Below are 7,409 nucleotides of genomic sequence, written 5' to 3'. Positions count from 1 at the left end.
AGAGGGAAACTCTGAGAAGTGACGTAGAATGGAGAATGGACTTTAAGTTTTCTCACTGTTTATTACAAAAACAAAAGCTTATACTTACTGAGGTCTTCTGTACCTACACTGAGTCAGGCAGCACGTGGCACACAGTAGGTGCTCAAATTCACTCATCAAGTGAATGGATTAAACGCATCATTTTTCAGTTGCTGTGCAACTTACTTTTTATTCACTGGCTCACTCAGCTTTTACAATCGATCCAGAGGACAGATGCTGTCAACTGATTTTGCAGATGAGAACAACAGGGCACAACTTTCCTCTGTGACAGAGCTGGATGAGTCTAGTCTGTAAGGCTCCCCTTTGTTTCCTTGTCTTTGTTTCCTGCCTTCAAATGGATTACACTTCACCTGAAACTTACTTGTAGATTTAGCCACTCAATGGACTGTCAGTTTACGATTAATGAATCTTTGTCCCTGATCATGATCTGCCTCAGTTCTCAGGTCTTGAACTCACCACTACTGTGCCAAGATTAGGATCAGTAATATGTGACCTCTTCTATAAATCTGTTGTCTTTGCTGCAGTCCACACAGGTAAATGTCACTCACAGCCTAGACCTGGACTGCCCAATATAGTTTCCATTAGCCACGTGTGATTACTGAACACTTGAAATATGAGTAATGAAAACTGAGATGTGCTATCAATACAAAAAACATACTGGATTTCAAGACAGAAACTTTTAAAACAGTAATATAACTTAGTATTTTATTATGTTGATTATATGTTGAATAATGATATTTTAGGGGTACCTGGGAGGCTCAGTTGGTTGAGCAACTGCCTTCAGCTCAGGTCATGATCCTAGGGTCTTGGGATCAAGCCCCAGGTCAGGCTCCCTGCTCAGTGGGAAGTCTGCTTCTCCCTCTCTCTCTGCCCTTTCCCCCTGCTCATGCTCTCTGTTGTGCTCTTTTTCTCAAATAAATAAAATCTTGTTTAAAAAATGACATTTTAACTACACTGGGTTAAATTCAATATATTATTAAAATTAATTTCACCTGTTTCTTTTTACCTTTTTAAATGACTACCAGAAAATTTTAAATTATTGAGGTGTCTCATATTCATGGCTCACATTATTTTTTATTGGATAAAGATGGCCTAAACTGACACCAATGTCATTTTTAAAAAACTTTTCTTATTGTGAAAATATATGTACAGAAAACTGCATAATTCACAGTGTATAATTTTATCTATAATTATAAATGGAACAACTGTGTGACCTCCACTCAAACCAGGAAATAACATTTCTGGGATTCTGGAAAAATACTATGCGCCCCTCATTCAAAACACTGTTGCCTCTTTTCCTAAAGGTAGGCACCATTTTTAAAAATATTTATGTATGTATGTATGTATGTATGTATGTATGTATTTATTTATTTATTTATTTGAGAGAGAGAGAGAGAGAGAGAAAGAGAGGAAGCATGGTGAGGAGGGGCAGAGGGAGAGGGAGAAAGAAACTCAGACTCCACACTGAGCATGGAGCCCAATGTGGGGCTCGATCTCATGCCCCTGACTGAGATCACACCCTGAGCTGAAACCAAGTCAGGCGCTTAACTGAGAGTACCACTCAGGTAGCCCTGTCACTTTTTTATTTAATTGAAGGCATAGTTGACACACAATGACACACAATGTATAACACTATGATTCCACAACTCTATACCATTGTGCTGTGTTCACAAGTATAGCTACCATCTGTTACCATATAATGCCATGACAATACCACTAACTATATTCCCTATGCTAGACCTTTCATCCCTGTGGTTTACTCATTCCATAATGGGAAATCTGTATCCCCTACTTTCACTTACCTCTTTTTGCCCAACCCTCCATGTCCCTCCCTTCTGGCAACCACCATTTTGTTCTCTGTATTTATGAGTCTGTTTGTTTTTGTTTCTTCATTTGTTTTGTTTTTTAGATTCCACATATAAGTGATATAATATTTATCTTTCTCTGTCGTATTTCATTTAACCTAATACCCTCAAGGCCCATCGATGTTGTTGCAAATAGCATGATCTCTTTTTAAAATTTTTTTACGGGGTAGTCACTATTCTTTAGCTGTGGTCATACTCTTGCCGTTTTTTTATACTTTTACTATCTATGTAACCATAACAGTATGGCTTAGTTTGGTCTATTTTGTACATTTATGTAAATGAAATCAAAGTATATATAGTCCTTTTGGTTTCCTTTTAACATTTTAAGATCCTTTCAAGATATTGCATGTAGCCATACATTTTTTTGGTTACATAAAATTCTGCTGCATAACTATACCATATATATGATATTCATTTTCATGTTGATAGACATGGGTTGCTTATAGTAGTATTATATTTAACTATTACAAATAGCTGTGCTATGAACATTTTGCACTTGAGTCTTGAAGCATAGGTGCACATATTTATCTCAGTATATACGTATAAATGAATTGATTAGAGTATATACCTGCATATCTTCAAAGTGACTAGACACAAAATTTTTCCTAAAGTGGTTACACACAAACTACACTCCCACCAGTAAAGTATGAGTGATGCTCACCATCCTTGCCAAAACCTAGTATCATTATATGTACTACTTGTTGCCATCTCAGTGGGTGTATCTCTTTTTGGTTTGAACTTGTCTTTCCCTACTCACCATTCGAGCAGGTTTTCTTATGTTTAAAAGCTATTTACATTTCCTCTTTAAGTGCCTGTTATGTATCTGCTCATTTTCTATCTGCCGCTGACAAATATTTTGATCATTCTGCAAGACCATCAAACCTGCACTCAATTTCACAGTTATTTCTTTCAGATTGGCAAATGTTCTCAATATAAAAACATATTTGAAGGCCACTTTTAACTTTGTGCATTCACAACTTTACCTCGTTTTGTCCTGTGAATTCTTCACCATGTTGGAGTTCTCCACTGTTTTTAAGGTTTTCTTTTTGATTTATTCTTACTATTTTTAGTTGTCCTAAATTTTAAGAATGGTCTGATTTACTATCACATCATTCCAAAAATCAGAAATTCAGGCAATTTTTATGATTTAGTTACAGTGATTTATTATCTTACAAGACTTTGTTGTCTGGGATTTCAAGGTGCACATTGATCATTCCATGTAAAAACTCACCTCATGAGAATTACTCTCACCATAGACAATTATAAAACTGGAAAAAATATATGGAATAACTGCTTTATGACATTCTACAACACTAAGCATAAGAACGTGATCCTTGTGAGAAAAAAAAACAATTAAGATGAGCTCTGTGAGTTACTCAGCTCTCTGCTGAGTGGAAATTTCTGAACTATGACAAATGGAATGGGAACCAAACTTTGTTTGGTTGTGTCGCTGAGTTGAAGAGACAAAAATGAAAACTGGGGAGGCTGAGGTGTCTATAATTTGGAGGACAGAGTACCAAACCAGGGAGTGTTGTTACACAGAGAATGACCTCTGGAAATCTTTGTGTGTGCCCTCTTGACTCTTCATCTCAATACCTACCTGAATATACATAAGATGAAACTCTCTGAGGCCAGGCAAAGAGTAATTCTTAGTAAAGAACAATTACTAAGGATCTGAGACACTAGGGACTGAGAACTGTTGAATTACCCACCAGCTCAGGAGGAGAGAGACCTTATTAAATACATGGAAGAATTTGGTATAAAACCCAAAGGATTATGACTTAGTTGTATGGCTAAACTCATCCTAGAATAAAGGCTTACTTTATAGACCTGTCCCCTGAAAAGGCTTAAAAAGAAGCCTTTAAAAGATCAAGGTAATATGCAAATACCTAAGCTGCTGGCTAGAACAAATCCAATATTCAACATAAAATTTCAAATACAGTAAAAAAAAAAAGTAATTTTCATGTGAAGCAGATGAAAAATATGACACATGGCCAAGAGAAAACTAAGTCAAAATAAGCAGACCTGGAAATAAAAGAAACAGTGAAATTTACAAGAACATTAAAATAGGTATCATAAACATGCTCAAGAATTTTAAAGACCATATGAACAACAACAATAAGAACATATGAGCATAATGTAGAGAGAATAAGAAAGTGAAACAATGAGCAAGATGGAACTTCAAAAGATTAAAACACAGTATCAGAAATGAAAATTTCACTGGAGAGTAGTAGCAAATTAGATGCTATAGAACAACAGATTAGTAAACATGAATACCTAGCAATGAAACGATTCAAAGGGAAGCATAAACTGAAGAAGATTAAAAAGTAACTACAGCCTTGGTGCCCTGTGGGACACTATCGAGCAGTGTTTAACACATGTAATTATACTCACAAAAAGAATGTGTGTGTGTGTGTTGGGGGGGGGGGGGTCAAAAAAAGTATCTCAAGCAATGATGACCAAATTATCCATCTGATAAAAACTATAAACCTACAGGTCCAAGAAGCTTACCAAGCCCAATGAAAAACACAAAGAAAATCACACCAAGGCTTTTAATAAATTAATGAAAGACAGTCATCAAGAGAAAGTCAAAGCAGCTAGAGAAGGAAGACGCATTATATACAGAGGAACAAAGATACAAAATATCATAGACTTCTCATCTGACATTATGCAAGGCAGAAGAAAATTAAACATCTTTGAAATACTGAAAAAAAATCCATCTTAAATTTGATGTATTATGAAAATATCCTTGAAAAATTACAGTGAAATAAATCATTGTTATCAAACAAAAACTGAGAGAGATTATTGCCAACAGATCTATACTACAGGAATGTCATGTAAGTTTTCCAGGTAGCAGGAAAATGATAATTGTGATGGTTAATTTTATGAGTCAGGAGTTCTCATGAATTCTCCCAGGAGCCACCACTCTTCTTCCCTCGAGCAACCTGAGATGACCTCCAGAGATGGTTCACTACTCACTGGACCCAGAAAACCTTACAAAATCATGCAAGTCGAGAGGTTCAAATCTTCATGTTCACTTTAAGAACACACGTGAAACTGCCCAGGCCATCAAGGGTATGCATATCTGAAAAGCCACCAAGTATCTGAAAGATGTCACTTTGCAGAAGCAGTGTGTGCCATTCCGTTGCTACAATGGTGGAGTTGGTAGGTGTGCACAGGCCAAACCGTGGGGCTGGATACAGGGTCAGTGGCCCAAGAAGAGTGCTGAATTTTTACTGCACATGCTTAAAAATGCAAAGAGTAATGCTGAACTTGAGGGTTTAGATGTAGATTCTCTGGTCATTGAGCACATCCAGGTGAACAAAGCCCCCAAGATGCAACGTAGAACCTACAGGGCTCATGGCCAGATTAACCCATACATGAGCTCTCCCTGCCATATCGAGATGATTCTTACTGAAAAAGAGCAGATTATTCCTAAACCAGAAGAGGAGGTTGCACAGAAGAAAAAGATATCACAGAAGAAACTGAAGAAACAAAAACTTATGGCCCGGGAGTAAATTCTGCATAGAATAAATGCAAATAAAAATAAAAACAAAACAAAAATCTATGAGTCAACCTGAGCAGGTTAAGTGATGCCCAGAAAGCTGGTAAAACACTATTTCTGGGTGTGGCTGTGAGGGTGTTTCTAAAAGAGGAAGAGATAAGCATTTGAATCAGTCCTGTATAAAGATCACCCTCACAGATCAACCATACTGAAGACTGATGCATTTTATCGTATGCGATTTATTCAACAATAAAACTGATTTTTGGGCAGCCCGGGTGGCTCAGCAGTTTAGCGCCGCCATCGGCCCAGGGCGTGATCCTGGCGACCCGGGATCGAGTCCCACGTTGGGCTACCTGCATGGAGCCTGCTTCTGCCTCTGCCTGTGTCTCTGCCTCTTTTTTTCTCTCTCTCTCTGATGAATAGGTAAATAAGATCTTTAAAAAAATAAAACATAAAACTGATTTTTAAAAAATATTTTATTTATTTATGAGAGACAGAGAAAGAGAGAGAGGCAGAGACACAGGCAGAGGGAGAAGCAGGCTCCATGCAGGGAGCCCGACGTGGGACTCGATCCCGGGTCTCCTGGATCACACCCTGGGCCGAAGGTGGTGCTAAACCGCTGAGCCACCAGGGCTGACCTAAAACTGATTTTTATTCAAATACTTTCTAAGTTGGGGCCAAGGCCTCAGGTCTCATCTCCCTATTCCCCTTCATTCAGCCTGCACTCCAACTTTAGTGAATTCCAGGCAATTACCAGAAAGAACAATGTTCTTCCTTTTCTATGAGCCTGAGCTGGATTGCCCTACCTTTAATGTGTACTTCGTGGCAAACTTCCATGTATCTCTCATAACGCTACTCCAATGAAGTAGCATCATTTCACATAAATAGACGGATTTGAAGAGAATGTGTTCTACTGTGGTTTTGCTCTACAACACTGAAAAGGACAATCATCTTCAAGCTAATGTCTTCATCTGTAACAGAACAATATAAATACCTTCTTCATAGAAATTTTTTTAAGAGTTAAATAAAATAGCACACATTAAAAAGTACTTGGAATACGTAAGACACACGATGAAGGCTCATTTTCATTCCTCCACCCCAGCTTTCATCACATTATAATTATCACCAACTACCAGAGCATCTGACAAACACTGAATACGCATTAATTATATTAACATGAATGAACATGGATGAATAAGAAGCCACGAAGGCTAGACATTAATTCTAATTTCCTTATTACCTTACTTACTTACTTGTTTTTATGGAGTCTTAAAGTCCTTCATTCCTTTTTTGCCTTCAAAACAAGTCTTTTCCATGTAAGAGATTCGATTAAGCTTACACAATATGGTGGCCTAAATAAATACATAATTGGTATTTTCCAAGAGGTATCTCTCCTTGGATAATGCGATTCTCATAAAATTGTCTGATGACTCTACCAGGAACATATTACCATTAATAAAAATTAATGAAGATTACTTTAATTGATTGGCTCCAGAGGAGATTGGTGGTGATATTTATCACCCTCTGTTTCTGAGCGGAGCACATGCTATTTTATGAGTATAAACCACCGTCTTTTTAAAATGTTAGATCTCTTAAATACATCTTTTTCCAATATAAAATACTCCCAGTTTTCTACCTTCTGAAGTGACTGAAGCCACTAGACAGATTTTTCTAGCTCCTTCATATTAATGTCAACAACCTTGTGTTTTCTTTCCCCATCTATCTTAAAAGCAGCCTATATAGATTTTGATAAAACACAAGCTTTCTGTATTCAAAGCTAACACCATAAAATGAGGGCAAAAACATCTGGTGGGTGTGGAATGCAGTCGTCATTTTGTACAGGGCAATGGCAGTTGTAGGAGAGAAGCAAAACCACAGCTGTGAGGAGGTTCTGAGCAGTTCCTATTTTCAGGATATGCTGAACTCATAATTCAGGCCTAATGAATGTGTCTTTGAGATGTAACAGCCTGTTTAGATCCCTGCTTCCGCTGCTACAGAAA

The 7,409-nt window shown here is 37.4% G+C and overlaps 1 pseudogene; it reads left to right on the top strand.

Annotated features, from left to right (window-relative positions):
• Positions 1–4,867: 4,867 nt before the first annotated feature.
• LOC112655708 (60S ribosomal protein L17-like) lies at positions 4,868–5,458 on the top strand (annotated as a pseudogene).
• The last annotated feature ends 1,951 nt before the right edge of the window (positions 5,459–7,409 follow it).

The sequence above is a fragment of the Canis lupus genome, chromosome X (genome assembly GCF_003254725.2).
Source record: "Canis lupus dingo isolate Sandy chromosome X, ASM325472v2, whole genome shotgun sequence".
Lineage (NCBI taxonomy): Eukaryota > Metazoa > Chordata > Mammalia > Carnivora > Canidae > Canis > Canis lupus.
The sequence above is the reverse complement of the archived record's forward strand: the minus strand, read 5'-3'. Positions and strand labels throughout refer to the sequence as shown.